The sequence below is a fragment of the Pygoscelis adeliae genome, unplaced genomic scaffold (genome assembly GCF_000699105.1).
Source record: "Pygoscelis adeliae isolate BGI_AS28 unplaced genomic scaffold, ASM69910v1 Scaffold290, whole genome shotgun sequence".
Classification (NCBI taxonomy): Eukaryota; Metazoa; Chordata; class Aves; order Sphenisciformes; family Spheniscidae; genus Pygoscelis; species Pygoscelis adeliae.
The window spans coordinates 1,216,351-1,239,015 of NW_008823965.1; the positions used below are offsets into that span (position 1 = coordinate 1,216,351).

Sequence of the window (22,665 nt, forward strand, 5' to 3'; positions counted from 1 at the left end):
AAATGGCCTCAAGTTGCGCCAGGGGAGGTTTAGATTGGATATTAGGAAAAATTTCTTCACCGAAAGGGTTGTCAAGCATTGGAACAGGCTGCCCAGGAAGTGGTTGAGTCACCATCCCTGGAGGTACTGAAAAGCCGTGTAGATGTGGTGCTCAGGGACATGGTTTAGTGGTGGACTTGGCAGTGCTGGGTTGACGGTTGGACTTGATGATCTTAAAGGTCTTTTCCAACCTAAACGATTCTATGATTTTCTATGATACAGACCAATAAAGTCAGGACATGTTTTTCCACATACTCAGCTTTTTAGTTCATACACTAATTATAGCCCATGCTGATCTTTAAAAATGAAAAAAACCACAGAATTTAAAAGACTACAATAGGGTGAAATCATTACGTTTATTTTTGTTTTGAATTCCTAGTTAATAGAAGTGTCGGACCATCTAGATCCTACCAATATGCTTTTGAAATCTGTCTTTAGTTACACGTCAAACGCTAGATAGGAACTTTCTGACCTCTCTCTGATTTAAAACTTGGTTGTAAGCATTACTTTTTGTCATTCTTTTTCCTTATTAAAAAGGGCAGTGCAGAAAAAAGATGATTAAAGATATCAAACAAACACCAAACCTCATGTGAATGGACTGTTGGAAAATAAAGTACGATTTAATGACGTGAGAAATTAGATGAAACTGTCAAGTTTAAAGAATCTTAAAATGGTTAACAGGTCAAAACATAAAAACTTCTTTATGTATAGAGTGAATATAAAGGGAACATGGTAAGTATCTGCCAAGGGTTAATTGCAACCCTGCATGAAAAGCAGTTAACAAGTGAGAGTTAGAACACCCAGGAGGAAAAGAAAAATTTTTCCAGTGCCATGAGAAATAAACAACAAGGGGGAAATATTTCCTTTGGCCACTGTTACCTCCTCTCCAAAAGCTCAGAGGAGCAGTGGGAATGCCAAGGCCTGGTTTGCTCTTGACTCCCTCTGAAACATTTGTCTTCATTACCACTCTTTTTAATCAGGGCTCCTTCATGAGTGTTTCTGCTCAGCCCCCAAGGGGCAACTCTCGGCTGTGATAAATCAGCATCCATACCGCAAGTCACTAATCAGCACTCTCAGGGAAAGAATAACAGCGAAGTGCAGACCACTAAAGGCTTGGAGAAACCTGAAGGCTTAGTGCCCTCAAGGAAGAATGGCCTACATAAAAATAATAAGTCAGTGAACCATCACTACCTTCTAGGCTTAGCAGGACTTGCATTCGGAGAAATTATTTAAAAGCCTCTTGCACACAAATTGTTCTCACTGTATAAAGGGCACTTTGCTGATAAAGAGGAAACGCGCTATCACCCTTGAGCTTGGTTCAACTAATTCAGTGTATTTCACTTCTACCTCCCACTAGAAAGCATTCAAGGAAACAAACTTGGTAATGAATACCCCGTGCTGCCGTCCTACAATTTCAGGAGAAAAAGATCAGTATATGATGAAATTGAATGGAGAGGAAAGGGAAATTGATAGAAGATAACACATTCCCAAGACACCTCCTATATTATTGCAATGGAAGAGGAAAGTATTTTGTCTGTTTCTTTTGTTTGAAAAGGTTATTTCTAAACACAACTAAACAGATGTCATCTTAAAAGGAAAATATCTGCAGAGGTTATCTGTACTCACGATGATCTCCCTGCATCTGATCCCTTTAAAACTGCTGCATGATGTTCCAACTGCAGAAACAATTAGTATTTCAATAGTCATTATTATTCCTTAAAATTGTCCAAATTCCCAAGTCTGCGTCAACGCTTGCCAAACACATCACAGAAAAAAACTGAATGCACACCCAAAACCTTTCTGCTTTTTCCCAAGTAGCTTGGATGCCAGTACCATTATGAAATAACTGTGAGCTGTAAAACCGTACTAAGTATTGGCATCCAAATTAGCAAACTAAGCATCCTCCTGTCCAATAGCTGTTAAACAAAAATCCTAGAGCAAGCTTTTCCAAAACCACAATTGCAGCCATCCACAATTTTTTCCCTGTTAAGACTCATCTCTATGGTACCTGGAAACCTGGCCCATGTAGATAAAGTGATTATGGCCATACATGGAAAGATCACAGAAGAAGAAGAATCTTCCACCGTTCCTACTTCCAAAGCTCAGGAAGGTCCAGAAGTCACATCCATCCAGGGAGCAGACTCCAGCACTGAAGTTGAGCATTACTGTAGAAAAACCTTCTACGGTCCTGAACCAACCAACCAGAATTATTTACTGTTGTCTTACTTTTTCTTCTTGAAGTTTTGGACTATATAAACTGTAGAACAGATTCAGTTATGGCTGGGACGTAAAGAAGGGCACCTGCAAATGCTTCTACATGGCCCAAATTTTGAGCTTTGGCATTTCTATGGTGGGATGTATAGCCATAGCTATGTCAGCTTCTGCATCTCATACAATGGTAGTTTTAACACAGCTTTGGATTCTGGGTTTAACTCTGATTTAAATTAAGAAAGGATAATGGTCCTGTGCTTCAGCATCAGTAGGCTTCATTGCTTTGCAAGTGTCCCATTAGCAGAGGGCCTCTGTCAGTTATTAACTGGCTTCCTCGGGACCCGGAGTGGCAGGACCTGTATCGTTTTGCACCCGACCTCTGCCAAACTATTCATAAAGCACAGAGAGCACCACTGGGATAGAGCAGCTTCTGACCGAAGGTTTAATCCTGAACGCCACACAGAGGAGAAGGAAAGAGATAAAACCTTTGCTATTAACTCACCATGAACTTCTGAAGGGTTCTAGCCTCGCACCCAAGTTTATTACACTTAAAGGGGTTACCGTGAGCAACATAAAAACATTTACTACTTCATGTTAATCAAAATACAAATAAATAATCTGCTAATTATGCTTATTAATTAATGTATATTTGAATTTAGATGTTATCTAAGTGGCTAATTTCAGATCGTTGAAAGGTGCACACAGTATTCAGTTTAGGGAGACACCATCTGCTCGAAAGTCTAATCTTTTGAGCGCTATAAATAGGTGGTTCAGTAGAGACGGGTTATATTAGAAGAGCTGCTAAACCAGAGCACGGAATGTAACAAAAATATTCTCTACATCAATCGTGCTCCTTTACTTCAAAGAATTCAATACACTTCAGTGTTCCTTTCTCAAAGATGAAAATTGTCATTTAAGTTGTCTGGTCCCACTCCACTTAAGTGATCCTTTAATTTCCTTTCTTATTTCTAAGCCCTCAGGTGGCTAGTGCACTGCTATCTGGCCTTGGTTGCATGTAAAGTTCACAGCTCCTTGCCTGATCTCATGATCCTCTCTCAAAACAGCGCTTTCAGAAGCGTTTCCTGTCTAGCTCTGCCTTGCGTGATGTGCTCCTTGGCTGAATCAGCTGCCAGACTAAATCCCCTTCGTGGAAAGCCGTAGAAAACTCGGCGCGGCCCCTTCCCCCTCCACCTAGGGCCTGACATCCGGAACTGACTTAGGAAGTACTATAATGGTTACCAAATTTTTGGGAACTGCCTTAGCTTTTCTGAGCTAAACATATGTTTAGTACAGGCAGCATCCACCGTCACCACTTGACCTTATGGCAGCCTTCGAGTTGCTGATTTTTCTTTTCCTTTTTTTTTTTTCCTTGAAAAAACAAGAAAACTTTTACCAGATAACACATGATGTAAATGCAAAATTATGTTGTGAAATGACTGCAAACATGCTGTTTTCCAGATGTTTGACGAGACAGTAAAGAAACAGCACAAAGAAGGGTCAACAGTTTCCGTCAGAGACTCTGCTGGGTTCCACATGAAAAAAACCCCAAACCCCAACATTCAGATCTCATAAATTCAAGGGACTCTGCGCAGCTGTCGAGCTATTTAGACTTCAGAAATAAAATGCAAGGTTCCTCTGTCATCTGCCAAATTTCACTCCATCGATAGGTGGTTAAAAGATGTTTGACTGTTAACATTCTACAAATTTCCTAAAACCATTATTACCTCAAATGAAAGAGACTGCCTGGGAATTGCTGCTCCTGGTGAAAGCTATCTGAGGTAAGCAGGGCTGCATCCTCTGTTTGCTTGTAAATACAAATCTTCCCTGAACTGCACAAAAACAAAACTTTGCAGGAGAAAACGATCAAAAAGAACTGGAAGAAGAGACGAAAGAAAATAGTAGCTGCCAGGCACTTGCCCTTATCCCCACCATGCCAAGAATGACCAACACTATTGCCACAAGGAATATCAGCTTTTATTTTTCATCATCTAATCCCCCAGCTGGTGTCAGAAGGACAGACAGATCACTCTGTTGACCACAAACGCTGCCACCAGCACGGGGCCCCAGGAAGCTGCAGAGAAGTGGACATCTTTGCATGAATCCATCAGGATCCGCAGGGCTGGCATGTCATTCCTTTCCAACTCTACTTCCTGTCTCAGGACACAAACCTGTCCTTTTGGACGAGGCCATCAGGAGTAGCGACTCTAAGACTATTCTTGCTATGCTTTTCTGTGGTCTCCTTTTCAAATTGCTTTCAAAAGCAATTTTTACTGAGCACATTACTTGTGACGGGCTGGGTGATACTTTTTACAGAAACTGGATGAATTAATCTTGAATTTCTGCATGTTTCTACCTAGGAAAACACCAACCATAATTTACAGACCGCTCTGCCAAAATGCAAACTATGGTTTCAGACCCGCTCATTTGTTAGCGTGTGATCCACTCAATGTAGGATCACTTCAAATGCCTTTTAAAGACACATGGCTTAGTCCTGCACTGTGATGTTTACAAGGTCACCTGCAGCTTCCTCACTCAGCTAAGGGGAGTACGGTCAGGCTCCTGCACCGAAACCAGCACAGGCAGGGATTACCACAGCCTGCATGCAAACTCGCATCCCGCATCCGTGAGGTTCTGGATGCAAGAAAGGACACCCCGTGAAGATGTTCTACACAAGGACACCGACCAGCGCGATTATAGGGAATTATGGTATGTCGTTATGTGAAAAAGACACCACTGAAAACATTGTAACTCCAGACGGAGCATGCATCTGTGGAGCTACTCTAAAACTGCTTATTCTGTTCTAGCTGCACCAATCAATTCCCCCGCAGACAAACCCCAAGCCTACAATGAATTAATTCACTGTATTCGGCAGCAAGTAATAGCCAGTAGTTGGCAGCACAGTCCCTCTACCTCAGACACACGCCTTGGGGAAATCAACCCCGGCTGGCAGAAAACTGCATCTAATGGTATGTTAGGAACATTTTTGTTCTCATTCTTTGCAGTAATCACGATAAAAAGGTAATGTGCTCTGCTTGCCTCACTGTCATAGCAGGACACTCTTCTTCCAGGAAAGCCTGACAGAAAAGACGAGCTGGATTTCCCTGTGTTACTGACCCAATAAAATCCCTGGCTTGTCTTTTTCTGCGTTATTACAGCATTAAAATATTGCATGAATTGAAATATATACTTAATTTTATTTACAGTGAAGGAAATCATTCATTTGGTTGTGAAAGAGTTAATAAGGAAGAAAATCACACACAGTGCGTGTTAAAGGTTAGAGGAATAATCAGTCATTTGAAAAACACTACATAAACATTTTTCCGGATGCAATTTTCAGTCCAAGGATACATTTCCCAGTAGAAATCAGCAGCTAAAAAGGAAATCATTTAGTCTCCATAAGTGCCAAATTGTATCCTGATTTTTCCTGGTCTGGCTCGACTTTCAAAACTAGTGGTTCAACTTCTGCAATCTTTCACCCAATGACTATATAAACACATCCTTATAAGACAGACATAATCCTTGGGTGGGCCAATTTGTGTTGGATTATGAAAATACTTAAAGTACAGAATCGTATAATGACTGTTGTCCTTTGGTTTTCACTAAATGGAAAAAAACTCCGCTAATACAGACAGTCTACACTGTTTCAAAAGGCAATCTGCGACGTTCTTTTGCAACTGTGTCAACATCTCTTGAAAGTAATTAGGTACCACTAAATTTATTATTTAGTTATCACAAGCTCTATTTTAATGACACCTAACGTGACACACATCTATTTTGAGCTTTCACATGCAGGAAAAAAAAAAATCTCTGGCAAATTATCTGCATATCAACGTGGTGAGTTACCGCACGGCGCGAGTGTACGCTGTACCGCACGATTGGAGTGAATTAAGTTGTTACACACACCAGCCAGAAAAACAATTCTCACTCTCAAAAATACTTTGGCTACTCTCTGTTTGGTTAAAGGTTATATAAATAGTAGCTTTAAGAAGGATAAAACAATCTCCATACAAAGCAAACAAATTCATTTGTAATTTATTGCTGTCCGATACAGATATACACATACCCATGTATAAGTGTATACTTTCAAAAAATTATCTGTTCCTGCACATTTATACTTTCAGCAATGTAACTAGGAAACAATGGAAACTTTTCTTCTTTGTGGAAAGGTAAATTCTGTTTTTTCGCTTCCCTTCTGAAACTCTAGAGTTTTTACAGGCAACTACAAAAGTCAGCATGCTAAAGCCAACAGTATCCTATCTTCAACACTTACCATGTGGTAGAAGAGAACTTTCCTTTTCCTCCAATGTATAAAGTTATGTGAAAGAAGACATTTTTCTAGTCTATAGAGAGTAAAGAATAAATTACAGTGATAAGATCTGGAAAAGTTTGGTTGGAAGTTAAGAGATTTTCACATCTGTGTCTACACATCCATGTCTTGGGAATAATGTATCTCGAGTACCAGTCACATAAAAATGCAAGAAATTGTTCCTCTCTCAAACGTAGCAAAACCATTCATTGTACTTCTGTCTACACTTTGACTAGTAGCTTACAACAGTGATCTGAGCTAGCAAACTAATTTCCCCTAATTTAAAATACTATTTAATGTGTGCATGCATTAGGAAAAATACAAAAATACTAACATACACACAACTTAATTCACCATCACATTATTCGCTCTTTGAGCTTGAGTAAGTTAATTTATTCATGCTGTTTAAACAAACCGAGTGATACTGCAGTGAATCTGCATGTAATACCAGGACGAGCTTGATTTATACCCCTTAAAAGTCACCTTTCCCTCAGTTTCTTAGGGCTTTGGATTCACCTCCACTACTCTTCCAGGCAGATTCTCACACTGCATTATGAACAACAGTCCAATGCCTCATCAACAACATCTGAGAAATAACTCCTCATTTATTTAAATAAAAGTGATAATGGTACAGCCTTTCATAGACCTCATAGAGACCTTGTGCAGAACACATGAATACATCATACAACAGGAATACAAGAAAATGTACTGTTTGCAATGCTTTCTTGAAGCTTTCTGCGTCAACTCAAGATAAGAGAATGGCTGAAAAAAAAGACATGCAGCCTAACCCTTGTACGAACGTTGTCGTCTTTTATAATACAGCTACTCAGATAACATAAACACAATGTACATGTTAATGCACCATTCCACAGTTTTACTCTCATGAAACCAAAAGAAATAGAATGAAATAATTTAAGCCATTAAGACTCTAACACTTTTCTCTGGTTACCTAATACAATTTATGATCTATTTCAAGGGAAGATTACATTATTAACCCCTAATTCACAGAAATAATAATAATAAAAAAATCATATTCCACAAAACAGCAAAGAGTAACCACATAAAACACACACCGAGGTCCTCCAAATACGAAAACTTAAGTGCCACTCAGTGCAAGTATCTCAGATACTTTATCCTACTTTTTGTCAGGACAAAGCATTCAAACAGATTCAATAGGGCAGAATTGTACCAGACTTACTAGGAAAGGCCCAGCGCCTCTTTGAACCATAAAAGAAAAGATTTTGTTTAAAATCAAGAATTTCTGGTTGGCATATTTTGCGTTCCTTTCTGATTTAAAACACCCTGCTATGAAAGCTACCATTATTTAAAAGCGAAGAAAGAAAAGGGAATTCGCCCCATTTCTCCCCACTCCTCACTTTGCTATTGTCCCCTGTATCTGTTTCCAGGAAGCCATATTCATTAGGGTTAATCTGCCTACTAAATGAATAAACAAAGGATTTCTCTGTCACTGAGAGGCCAGGTGAGCCGATATTATCTTCTAACACAGAAAATCATCCGCACAAATACATCTCAGGAAATTACCTGCTGCAATCCCACACCTGGGATCATTTGGCGAGTAGCTTAGGAACGTTGAGTAGATGACTGAAATCAAACTAATTATATTTTTTTTTTTAATGCAGATCTATCAGCAGAAAAAAGGCCTTTCTAAAAATGTGATGCAAAAAGGTCTCAAATGCCTTGGCTTACTACACTTACTAGTATTTCAGAAAATTTACTCACATGAAAATGCTGTATGGATTTGTATAGTTAAAGTATACTGCTTACTTACTAATGGATATTACCCAATGACTTATGACTGTCTGCAGCAGCGCCCGCCTTGCTGCACACTGTGAAAACATAAAAGTTTAGAAATCGTTGCTGTAAAAATCTAATGAAAGATACAGAAAAAAGCATCTAATTGACCTGCAAGAAATACTGACATAAATACAGCACCTAATATGATAATGTAAACCTATGCACGTAACTCATTGCACAGACCTAACTCAAAGAGCTGTTAGTTGTCACAGTTCTGGTAGACATCACGGCAGACGAAGAGCTTCAGAAATGTCCTGCATGTTTGGAGAGTTGACACCTGAAGGATGGATGATCTTCTTGTGTAGAACCAAATACTGAGAGGTATTACGAGTATGAAGAGAGGTTGGGGGTAATCACCAAAAAAACCCAAAGATGAGATAGGAACATTCAAATGCTTAGATGCAAGTGTACGAACCTTGCAGGTGTTATGGCAGAAGAGGAGCCAACGCAGGGATTGAGAACTATGGGAACTGCTGTGACAAAGGAGGAAGATGAGCTCAGCAGCTGTGACTGGGACCGATGGAGACGAGGAGTAATTCTGAGTATCAAGGAAAAAAGAATGGAAGAGGTCACAGGATTCAAGAAAAGAAAGGAGTCACACCTGGATAGAAACTTGCAGGCATGAAAACCACAGTTCACATCTCGGCAATGCTATGGAGGAAGAACGGCCAGGATTTGAAGCTGGCCTGGATGAATGGTGCTCCCAAAGCTACACAGCAAAAGGCTCCCTTTCCCTCCCGCAAACACGGATTCTTTTTGATGTCCCTTATACAGCGAGCAAGAAGAGATAAATTAAAATTGAGAACCTAGAGAGCTCTTTGATCCTATTGCCTGGAAATATGTATAAGAATATTTTCTCCAGACGTACTTTTGCTATATATGGAAACCAAATGCTGACTAATCATATAAACCTTATGGTGCCTAAGCACAGCTGTAATCTGCAGCAGAACACTGTCACAACGGCAAAGGAAAATGTGGAAAACTAAGAAGTTAGCTGTAGTGCTGAGAAAGAAGAGAAAATGGTGATCAAAGGCACTGGAGGCCTGATTAGACAAGAGGGAGAGTTTCTAGCTGGTTAGCTTTTAAGATACAAGTGACATATTTATGACTTATTCTTGTATTACTGAACTTTAACAGACCAAGTAATTATCCATTTTCCAAGTTTATAGAAGAATGATGCTATCGGAGACCTGCTGACTCAGGACAACAGTGATAGGATACAAAAGTCTGAATTTTGGTTTATTGGTTTATAGATAGCACCAGCTGGTAGCGATAGAGCCATTTAGAGGTGTTTATCGAGACACGCCATGCGTCTTGGTTGGGAACAGAGCCGCCAGCTGAAGAAGGAGAGGTGAGAGTTCTAACCTGCCCACTTGTCCTTATGTTTCAGGCACACACAGGAACGGCGCGTGGACAGAAGCACATACACGGCATCGGCACTCGCGGCGACTGCTGGGGGACAGCACGGCTCGGCAGCAGTCGGGGGCAGCCTGGGCATCGCTGCTCGAGTGCAGCCGGGGAATATGGGGACTTTTATTTCTATGGGTACTCCTTATCCTCTGAAATTACACCACGATAATCTGAAGAAATGGAACCAATTTCCCTTTAAAAGGACAAAACATATGGAATTTGTACATTCTTAAAGGGATTTCAATTTATGGGAATGGGATTATATCGATCCCCAAACATCAAGATGGAACTGCTTGGAACTTTTTTTTTTTTTAAACTTGCATTCTTGGCTGCTAAGACTTTGTGCTGGTGCTTTTATGTTAACAGAAGTTTGTGGAAATACACAAATCCCTTTCACTAATGACTAAACATCAGGAAAGAATGCATAATATCAATAAATCTCCTTAAAAATGGGAGTAACATTCCTGAGTAAATCAACCTCAAGATAAACCTCTACAATGCTACTATTTATCTTTAAATCACTTTTTTTTTTTTATCAAATCATATTCCTTTAGGTTACGTTAGTCATAACGTGAGTGACCACAGCATTTAGGGAAACGACTCTATTGCATGTGCAAAAATCCAGTGGACTTCCCACAGTGTGATTTGGAAGTCCACGTTATCTCGGTTACACCAATCATCTGAGGAACATCTCACCGAGCTACCACTGGCATGTGACCGCCTCACACCTGCTTTCCAGTGGCATATTAAAGAGACCATGTAAGACCCAGAAAACTAATACAGATCATTGTTGTTCATTGTGAAATTTGAGAGTACAGCAATACAGAATACAGAGTATTCCAGTCGGCATTTATTACTGGAGTTCATCAGTCATTTACTGAATCCCCAGTACAAGCAACGGGAGAAATACGAACTTGAAGAACAGCATCAGTCCTTGCTTTTCACTTATCTTAAAGTGCTCTTCAGTATGGCATACCTAATTAATGCTTTCAATAGGTGTTAAAAATTCCTACGCTGTAGTGCAGTAAATGCATTATGAACAGGCAAAGGCAAGTGGCTATAGTTTAGAAGCACAAAGGTGAGATAATGGCCTTCCACATCACTGAACTGTCAACCTCATTTAGCATAAAACATGGCATCTGGAGATTTCAAATCGTACAGTCGTTTAAAAATATATAGAATGTTAAATTAAATGACAAACACAGGACATGTCACCTTTTAGAGGCAGAAATGTAAAACCAAAGCATATGTTCTCCAACTATATTTGCTTCAGGATCAGCAATATTTTTGTAACCTCATTAGTTTCTTGACTTGGTTTTAAACATGGAAGGATGGTTATACAAATAAGTTACAGGTCCTCCACGTAATATCCTCAATTATAAGTCAATCTCTCCTAGCAAAATAAATGAAGAATTCTGGGTTTAACTCTTACAGAGAGTCTGGGAGGTGAAGACAATGAGGAAAAATTTCTGCAAGCTATTAGGGATGAAAGTTACTCTGTATTTTGAGCTCTGAATCGAAGAGGCACATATAAGTATCTAACTTTCAAATCTACATTTACAAACAAATCCTGCGGCCTCTACGTGTGCTGAACTCTTACTGACAACCCCAGAAGTCCCATGCGGTTAGCACACAGAAACGGGCCCAAGCTCAGCTACCCTGATCGAGGGCCAGCCGCTGTCTGCAAGCGGTTTATCTGTCTCTGCGTGGCACGGAGCCTAAGCTAATAAACTGTAGCTGGCTCCGTGCAGAGCTAGCTCAGGTCTCGGCACCGTGGTCTTGTCACCGCTACAGCGGGAGAGCACCACGCTGAGACCGCCGGGCAGCTCTGCGAGGAGCCAGCCCGTGGGTGGCACAGCCAGGGCCGTGGCGAAGGTGACAAACCCCACTCCCGAGCATCCCGCAGGGTGCTTCGGCTCTTCCGCTACCCTCGACAGCCCAGCTCCCTGACCCCCTGGCAGAGGGAGAGCGGACTGTGCGCACACCCTCACCCGCGTTGAGAGGCTGCTACCCATCTGACGTATCACTGTGCTTTAGTCACATCACATCACTTTAGAGCACGCGTTCAGCACTTCATGGCATGCACAATCTTTCACTGAAGTGTTATTAAAAGGCTATAACTAGGCCAATAAAGCTGAATTTTATTTGTCCACTCATAGCAATGGGGAAGTGGTGCCTGCTGATGACATTAAACAAAACATCACACCCTCAATTCAAATTCTTTTTCAGCTACCCGCTATATAGGCAGATCAGTTAAACGTTGCCGATTTAACAAACAGCAGGGTAGTGCTGAAAAGTAGTCATGTCAGGGTATTATACCAGATAGAGCTGGTGCCCCTCTATCCTCCCCTCCTCACCCCCCATCGAAAAGGATCTTATAGCATGAGGAATATTTGATACTGCCTAACGATCAACAATTAATAGTTTTCCTGAGCCCTGATCCACAGCATCTTTAAGCACATGGTTGCACATTCTCCTGAGAACCTGCTTCAGTAAGGATGGATTCTCTCTCTTTGCTACACTGTAAGAGTAGCACAAACCAACCACAGTGTGATTTTTTTTTTTTTTTGCAAGCCAGATTCCCAAAGTTTCAGTCACACGTTTCATTGGAGAGAAAGGAAAAGGCATCAGCAAAACTTTGAAATAAAATCATGAAATAGTGAAGTGCTGCTTGCAGTTTAGCTTATCGTGCATGAAAGTTTAAACTTTGCTTTCAACCTCGGTTTTCCAAACATGCTGCCATTCACTATAATATGGGTTAAAAATAAGAGAAAGCAAAGATGAAATGTAAATGATTTAAATGCATGCATATGTTCTTTTGTAAAATGCATAATGCATCTGCAAGGTTTTTCCTCATATTTTGGACACAAATCAAGGGGGAAATGGTTCGCTTATGATATAGTGAATTTTTTATCTAACTTCAGTGGTAAAATGTACTTCCGTGTAAGCGTTTCACTGTATACTGTTTGTTGCTGCTGTTTTGGTTTGGTTTTGTTTTTTTTTTTAAAAAAGCTTAAATAGAAACACCAAAACCAAAAGACTAACACAAGAGTATTTCTTCTCCAAATTCTTTCACGGCAACTTTCTGTTTGTTAAAAAATCCACTAGCAACACAAACAACCTTGTAGATGATCTATGGTCAATTGCTAAATTTGACATTCAATCACAAATAAGTTTAGAGACAAGTTTTATGCTTACCTTTAAAATATATTTTAAGTGATGGTCAAGCAGTATAGCACACAGTGATTTGCTCAGCATTCATGCTGTAAACAATATAGGTGAATGTCTGAAGAAGTACTTTTTCAATTAATGCAAATTCAGTTAATGGAAATTGTCCTGGTAGCAAAGAGCTAGCAAGATGCTTACAACAGTGGCTTCTACTGCTTTTTTGTATCAAGGCAAAAATACCTACGTATTATCTTTCTAGAAGCCTCCTTTCCTGGAGCGATATAGTCAGGACTTTTTGCAGGGTCCTAACATTAAAAGAGGCTACGAATTACAGAGTTTCCAGTTCCTGTACCGCGTTTCTCACATCAACGGCACCCTAACTTGGAGCAAAGGAAAAGTAACGCAAAAGCCAATGACAGAGCCAGCTACCAAGACTAATGCTCAAACCTAACCAGATACTCACGAGCAAGCATTTGGCCTCTGTGCCAAAGCCTAGCAAATTCTATGAATTACCCAGAAATACAGGTGGGTTGTACACAGCCAGGGCCAGCTGCATCTGGGACAAAAGCCCAGGCAAGCGAGCACGTGTAGGTCCCGCTCTCTCTGAGCAGATGTGAGCTCAAGGGAAAGCAGCTGTGCTGGACGCCCCTATAGGTATTCTACACAGCACACCCTGCACAAGAGGCACAAATGGTTGCCCGCTGTTGCTGGAGGGAAATATTAGGCAAGAGAGACTTGGCAAGCCTGGGATTTCAAAAGAGGAGGGCCTGCACCCCACTTGACCTGGGGACATGGGATTTTTGATAGAACTATTACAATCACAGAGCTTATAAAATATATTTGGAAAGGCTTTCGTGTTGGTTTTGGGATAGCATACGAAGGCCCTAGGAATCCACTCTGAGGCCTTAAATCTGTGGCCAAACTCCAGCAAAAACCATATGTTAGTCATATTACCACCTTTTTCTTTTCCCTGTTCTTGCTCCATTTTAAAGGACCACGCCCTGCACAGTAAACGAAAGACAGCCTCAGGGCAATAGAGGCTCGTATACCACTTCTCTTATCTGGAGAAATCCTGTGCTAATGATGTGAATAATCCCAAGTCTGCTTTCTGTCATTTACTGACTGTGACCTGCTTGTTTTCACCTTTACAAGGGGAATAGCACCAGAAGGTTTATGTACGCTTAGTACTTGGCTTTACGTGCTCCCTTTAAGACCGTGAGTTCTTTTGGGAAGGAGGCGAGCCCCAGGCAGGCTGTCCCCCCAGCAGCCAGCAGCGGTCCAGACTCTAAGAGATCTCCTATTTGCAGAGCCCCCACAGCTGGAGGCACTGCCAGCGACTCTGTACTTGCACACGAGAACTGGCTGAGGAGGAGGATGGTGACAAACAGGGGCTCCTTTCACCCCGCACTCCCCTTCCTGGCTGGTCTCTGCAGCAACTGCTTGCTGGCACCAGCTTTGGCTTTTTGTAGCACTCCACCCATAGCTAGAGTACTAACCGGCACCCAATTTAGCTTTGGTTCTAATAAAAAGTGAAAGTTAAAAGCAAGGCAAGCAGCAGATAAAGCACTATTAAAAACTGGCTGGGATCATGCCAGGGACAGAGTCCAAGGCTGGGGGAGGAGCCAAGACGACTGCAAGCCGACGGGTATTTCACAGTATCGGATAATTAAGAAAAACAAAATATTTTCCATCTGTTTTTTTTACCCCTTACGTCATTGAGGCAATAAAATATATACAAGTAAGTACCAACAGACTGTATTTCAACTTAAGATATAAATATTTATTTCCAGCAGAGAACATCCTTCCTTCAGCAAGGAGAAGACAGGGTGAGGAGGCAGTGATTATAACACCTTCAAAGTATTAAACTCCCCCTTAAAATAGATCAAATGCGTGGCTAATTTATCGTGCCAAATAGCTCTGTTTTAGATGGTATATACCTAAACCCACACTTCTGCTCACTCACCCGTATTACACTCTAATGAACAATAGCTAAAACCTGCTGATTTTGGATTAACAATGGTGAAAATAGGTACATATGCTGACATTACATGAAGAAAAAACACGTGAGGACTGATGCTCTTTTTTAAAGCTATTTCAGTATCAATCCAGATATAGTCTGCGTAGAGAGTTTGTGTAGAGTCCTTCCACCATGAGCAGTGGGTTGGACCAGATGAACTCTGAGATCAGACACTAAGCCTCTGGTGACTTATAAAAGAACACGTCTTTATGGCTCTGGAAATATTAAGAAGTGTCAAACATATTATTACATAGTAAAGTATCATCCACAAACCAATATATTATCTGTAGAACGAGGAAATACAAGTGAGAAGAAAACTGGAGATTCATATTGAAAGTAATTTCTGGTATGACACTGGTGGCCGACTCGCACACTGCACAGCTGAGAGCTCAACGGCTATGCAGCAAACCAGCGGCTTACCACCTCCTGCTTCCTTTTTGTGCGGAGTGTTTGATTTAAAATACAGCACTAGTATATCTCACTACTTGGAAAAAAAGCAAAAATCAGAAACAAACCACCGTACTTATTTTTAAAAGCTATTTTTGCCATCTAATGAGGAGGAGAATATTAAAAAAATTAGGATTCACTATGAAACTAGGAGACACTGCTTAGCAGCTGCCGCATCACTTCCAACTGTTCTTGAAAAACCAAACCCCAAAAACATTCTTGAAGGCTGCTTCATGCCCAGTTTTACACCTACAGATTTAATTGCTCTAAAGAGGCTATCACAACCTATCGTATTCAGGTAGTTGCTGTGCTCTAGGGACATGGACATCAAGCCTCTTTGGGTACTTCACAGGCAGGAGGAAGCTGAAAGACAAAAGGAAGAGTCCACAGAGCCCTGAGGACAAGGGCTGATGTTCTGGAGCGGTTCCTGAAAGCAGGGGAAGACAAGTTGGAAGATCTCAAGAGGACCAGAACCAGCAAGCAAACCTGATGATTAAAAACCTAGTGTCTGACAGAGACTATAGTCCAAAGTGGAGGAGATACACTTGAAACAAGAAATAATGAAGCATATTTACAGGTTTTTCAAAGCAAATGTGGAAATCAGTGAGCAAATACTTTGAAGGACAGCCTAATTTAGTGAAATAATTAAGTAAGAATGTCTCTATTATAAACTGGAAAACTGTTTCTAAATGAAAGCTATCCCTGAAACAATACTGACTCCTAAAATTCATTTGCAGATGGATGTTCAAATATTCTTCTTTTAACTTGCACATCTAATACCATTTTAAGAACATTTCAAACAGTCTAGATTAATAGATGAGCTCAGAATATATTACAAACTTACAAAAATATCAAGATTTGTAGAACGATTCCTTTAAGCACTGTATAAGAGGAGCAGAAATGTCAATGAACATGCTTCTTTGCAAATACTGTACGGTGTGTTATTTCTGTGCAATCCATAAAAACACAAGTACAGACACTGAGGTTTCTGGATCTCTTGTAAGTTTAACAGTAGCTAGGAGCTCTTAGATCTCAAGCTATAATAAATATTGTATCCTACAGGAGCCCATCGGGAATCTCAGCTCATGTGTTGTTCCATAGAAGATTGTGGTGTCAGATATGATTAGAATCAACACTTTCCACTTACTCGGAACTTTACCTACGCAGACCACTAGCAACAACTGTTAATGAAAGACAATTAAGGGGTACATACAACAATCTTATATTCAGAATGAGTTTGCATTAGCTGCTGATATACAAAATACCTATTGTGCCTTTTGGATTTTTTTGCCCCGCATAAACAAACAGAAGGCATTTATACGCTTGGACCAGACCATGCTCTAGTACACTGCTATTTTTCAGCTGACAAACCATTATATGAACTGAAGGTGGCTTCCCCAACTGAAATTTAGTATGTAACACTTAAGCAATAAGACACTCCACTGTCTGCTTTAATGGACCACTGGTACATGCGTCAAGTGGGTTGTGTGACATGAGAACAACTGTCTTGGAGCAGAGGACTGCACCAATGACCATTAACGTGGCCCTTGGAGGCCTCGTTGCAACTTATCTTCATATATAAAGAAAAACCCCATTGCGTTGTATTTGGTTATTATGTTGGTTAGGTCACAGTTATGCTTTCATCTAGCTAGGACATCAACATGGAAATTGCTGGGTTTCTTGTTTGTCAAAGTTTCCTGTGAACTATCAAAAATCACATTAGCAAGATGAACAAGGTGATCAGCCTTCGGGGGATTAAGCACCTTGAGTAACTTAAGTTGCTTAAAGTCAAATTCAACCTAACACAGCAGTGTCTAGAAATTGTTGATTTTTGTTTTTTACTTGCATCTGTGAAACTAACTTGCATGTCGCACCATTATTTTATAGACACTTCTGTGTCAAAGCACAACTATCTTAGAAGAGATGAAGAGCTTCAATTACTACGAGCCTCCTCAGCTAAACAAAAGGCAAACCGAGATGAGGAATAACCATCTCCCTGGCCACTAGCAGGGTAGCGGCTACCCCCCATCACTACGTCATGCTGCACAGCGTGAGTTCCCATCTCCGGAACTGACAGACTAACCCACCCACAACCATCATAGGGAGGCAAAATAAATCAGTATATAACGATTCTGCTGCCTTTCAGTCACTGTTCCCATGCCCTTCCTCTCCAGTACACTTCTCCCGCCTACAGAAAACACCCACCAGTGTTTCAAGACATTAATGCTACTCCACGTATCCCTGCAGCTGAGTCTTTTCCCAAGCCAGGCAACAATCCAGCAGCAAGTGCCCAGTCAGTAGTGTCAGGTCATTTTAATTTCTCTTCACATCTCCATAGTCTATAGGGCATAGCTGTTTCCAGATGTAATCATGTATACTGCATTGGCATCTTGGAGCCTGTTGAAGTCAGTTCTGTCTTAAGGCTCTCTTCAAAAATCATCAGATAACGTATTCTCAAATTAGATGAAATAAATCAAGTTGAAAAAATTCTAAGTATGAGAATTTTGTATTATGCAGCTCACACGCACACACACATTTAGCAAGACAGATAAATAGGATGGAGAGAGTATGGGTGCGTGCAAGTGTGTGCTATTGCACCGAGAAAACAAAAAACCCCTGAGTATATCCTACGCTCTATGACTATTCTAGGCATAACACATAAAACGTTTTTCAAATGAGCAACATAAGTGTTGTAAATAGGTATCATATTAACAGAATTTGCTCAGAAGTTATACCAGGAAAGAACCATAACTTAAACGCATTGAAATTTAAGCTGACAGAATGTAGAAGTACAAAACAAGCAGTGCCGGGTACGTGGTTTTGCTGTTGCTGAACAGGTGATGCCCCCTAAGAACAGTCTGTTATATGACCATTATTAAAACCTCTCAATTGCTATGAAGAATAGACCAAGGGCCAAATCTCTTCATTGGCTTCAAAGCTCAGCATTATACTCGGAGGATCTGAGCGCAATCTCTATCTGCAACAACAAACTACCTTTATACCATCCAGGTAATTACAGGTTCAGGTCAAGGACTCCAGACCATATTGATTACATCTCTCTGCAACAAGGACCCTCCAGCACTGGCCGGCTCCACTCAAACAGGGCAGCTCAAGCATCCGTGACGCCAGGACTCCCCGGGCCCTACCAGCGCCCGTAACGGGAAACCAGCGACCGCTCAGGCCTGTCAGTTATTGCCTGTGGCAATAAGGACAGCCTGGGAATTCATAATGTTGGTGACTTCATCTGCCAGCTGCATTCACACATCTTTACTACCTGAATAACTGATCTCTGCTACTCCAAGGCAGCACTTTCTGATGTACAGCATTTGGGAATAAATATTTGATCGCGCATACAACAGAAAAGAGCTCAGATGGTTTAAGGTGTGACAGCAGAAGTGTTTATTAAATTCCAAGTGAGAGCATTGCTGGACAGTAAAAATTTGTCCCATGGTCCTTATCTCACAGGTGTGGTGATGAACAATAAAAGATTCTTAACAGGCAGAGGGGAGGGAGGGGAAGCAAACTCCATCCCCCACAAAGCCCAAGTCAATTCTTCTGTTCATTAAATCCTCTGCAAGCAACAGGCTATCTGTCCATGACCAGCCAGTCACACACAAAAGAAAGGGAAGTACTAAATTACAAGCCAATTTTAAGTGGGCATTGATTGAAGTAACCAGAAGAGAGCTGAGTATTGTCAGAGTTTCATACAACAGTAATAAACAATCTTCATTAAAAAATGATGCGTGCATCCTTAAGAAGCACAGCACATGCCAGGTTTTAGAAAAGAACATAAAGGTTCCCCACACCCCATACACAATCAAAGAGAAAAAAATGCTCAGGATGTTTTTCTTCTACAATTTAATTTCATTCCTTAAAGTCCTTCCCACTCTAACGTCTGTATTTCTCCTAAGCAAGAAAGAAACGGAGATCTCCTCCAAGTAGGAAAGGAAAAGGCTGATGCAAAACAGAGATCAGACAACTACTTTGTCACTTTCCTACTCTGCTGACAATGCAACAAAATCATTACTTGACTGACGGGTAAGTGTCAAAAACCTCTTTGTATGAGGGAATAAACAAGGCTTTTCATAAACACACACACAGATGCACACACTTTTTTTTAACTGAGCAGGACTGAATTAACAGCTATGACTGAGCGTACCTGAGTACCTGAGCCCTTCAACACATTTGTTACAGTTTAAGGGAAATGCTTGCCCTTTCAGACTCAATGCAGCTGTGCAATCAAATTTACTGTGATCAGGAACTGCTGCAAAATCCTTTCTCTAGAGGTTTACTATTTCTGAAAGTTCAGTGTTGTTGTTCTGTGCCAATATCCTAACCATCCTACACCCTTTAATTTCTGCATTATTTATTAGTAGTAGAGTTCTATCAGGTTTGATTTTCAGGTATGTAACATATATGACACGCACCATTCATCCACAGCTTATAGTATAAAAATTCAGAAAGGTGCCTGGAAACATTCAATTACATGTCTAGCCTACGCTTGTATTTTCTACATGAGTCTCCATCATTCTGTAGATATCCTCAGCTAGCCAAAAACTCTATCTAAAGCTAGGCACATCAAAGAAAGGAACAGCATTCAATGTGTACAGGTAATGTGAAGTTTTCAAGTCATGCCTGTAGCATGGTCTTCTGAAATAGAGCCAGCTCATTCTGCAAGAACTGGTTTTTTTTTGTCACACTACAGATTTCTGTCTCAGGGCTGGTTGTGTAAAGAGCGTGACCTTCAGCTGCAGCATCTCCTGCAGACAGGGCACTTGTAAGGTTTCTCTTCGATCTCTGGTGCCTAAAAAAGTCTTAAATGTAACCTGACTTACTAAGACTTACCCCACCTTTGTTAAACCCAATGCAACCAGCCGATGGCCTCAGCACTTCTTTGAAAAGGATGGACACACCGACACACAAGCACACACACCTGCTTGCCACACACAGTGTGCGTTTACTACGCATACAGTAGTGGTTCTTTTCCTGCATTATTATTAAAGGCTTCCTGCTTTATACAGCTTTAAAACGCAGTGTTGTCCCTTTAACATTTCTAACTGCCAATCTGGAATAGCATCTGGAACTACAGTGCATTTAATCCTTGAGGGTATATTCTCTCTGTGATGCATATGACTAAAATGGGTGCATTGAGGGACAAATGTCCAGTAGCTTTAGGTGACTACATTTTTGCAAACTTTTCTTAAAGATTCGGTTTAAAAAAAAAAAAACAAACAACAAAACCAACAGAGAATATCTTAGCAGAATTTTAAGTCAAGATATTGAAATACGCATTTTTTAATTTATCCAAGCAGTCTTTACAGAAACAGCCATCCACCTTGAAAATGCCATTGCAAAGTTTCATGATTTATTTTCGTGTATTAGAGTTCTGTACTTCTTAAATGAAGATTTTTGCAAATGATCTTGTGAGAGAATATTGTCATTAGTATACCATAGTTTTACAGACATGTGAAAAATCATGATTAAAAAAATTACACAAGTTTCAGAGTTGTCATCAAGGGGGGAGAGGAAGAAAGCTATCAAGAATTGCAAAAGAATAATGGGGGATGATAAACATGTACTTGAAATCTTTTGATAGGAAGAAAAAGTGATGGAGTTAGATAAGAAGAGGCTCCACGCTGGTTGCATCTCTAAGCAACAGGCAATCAAACAGCCAGATAAGCATCTTCATAAAGTGCAACAGACTCGAATGCATGGGTCATAACTGAAGAATCACTTCCTGGTTCAGCTTAGGTAGTAAAAATTTATGACCTACTTAAAAAATCCTTCAAACCTAAAAACATATTTTCCAATAAATTTGTTTTCCATAAAAAAATGTACGCCATTTAGGGCATGCCTTGGTAATAGCAGGAAATGAGAATATTTACAGTAGTGGACCACAACACAAAAAATGCGGCATCATACATGAACAGCATTTAAAATAAAACCTTCCGATTCAGAGCTGAGCTTAATGTAATTTTCTGCACATCTCAAAGGTGGGGAGAAAAGAAAGTAAGCATAAAATACTCTTCTTCCCTTTGCTGGGCTCTGTTACAAGAATAGCACGAGATCTCAAAAAACAGTGCATGTTTTTTCTTGCATCTCCTTTACTCTGTAACAGAATTCACACCTCTGTATCATCACACATAATCTGGCATGTCTACCCTAAATTTGGACCAATAATTTCTGCATGGGAAAGGACGAGGATCAGGCAATATGAAAACTGCAAATAGATGGTAAAGTCCCTGAATCAAAAATCAATTCAAACCCAAACTGTCTGGCAGTGAAGTTAAATAAAATACTCCTATCAGCATGTCCCTAACAAAATCCATGTATTGTTTATAAGAAACTTATGAGGTGTTACAACAAAACCGAGTCACTGCTGTACAGTAAATATATTTTCAGTGTCATAACAATGTATACAATTGACTTTGGCAATTTTAATACGGACACACATGTTAAAGGCATTACCAATAGAGCTTCATCACATTCACTTGAGCCATTTCATATTAAGGCCCCATCCACACTACAGGAAAGGTTGTTTAGCATAGAAGAGGTACGGTCCTATGTGGTTCATTGTTTCTATTGTAGATGGAATAACACAGTTTTAGAACATGTTATGGTTACAGAATGGTTACATTTCAGAATTAATACACATCCCTGCTATAGGTAATGGCACCGCTCCGTTCATACACCAACCCTGATAACCCAGATATCTCTAGCTGTATCAGCTGGCATAGTCACGTTGATAGCGAAGAACAGCTATGCCATTAATCACTCTAAATCTGAAGTGTCAGATCCACAGACAGAAGCACTCCTATGATTCCAGCTTTTAGGTGTAATAGGCATAGATGAATTAATCCAAAAAATCATAACTGATGCATTTATGTTTTCTTCTGTATCAAACAATTATTTTCAAAATTACGTTGCCATGTACTAAAACAAGTAAAATTCCCTTTAAATAACCAGCATCAGAAGTTTGCCTAAGCTCAATGTGAATTAATTTAACAAGTTTTAAATATTTGAAAATGGAATTTATAATGACAGTTCTCAATACCCAAAGTAAATGTAGTTATTACTGAACTCAGTTATAAACACGTGTAAGAAATATCCTGTAATACCCAAATAAATTAATTTGGCAAACAATACAATATCTTGGACTCAGAATTTATATCAATAGCAAACAGAGTCTGGAACAGGAGCTTTTATTTTAACTCTCTTTAAAACAACCGTCAGAAACCAGTTTCTGTATGTG

The 22,665-nt window shown here is 40.2% G+C and overlaps 1 protein-coding gene across 8 annotated transcripts in view; it reads right to left on the bottom strand.

Moving 5' to 3' along the window:
• BCAS3 (breast carcinoma amplified sequence 3) overlaps positions 1-22,665 on the bottom strand; it is a 373,363-nt gene that overhangs the window by 175,469 nt on the left and 175,229 nt on the right. The window lies entirely within an intron of this gene.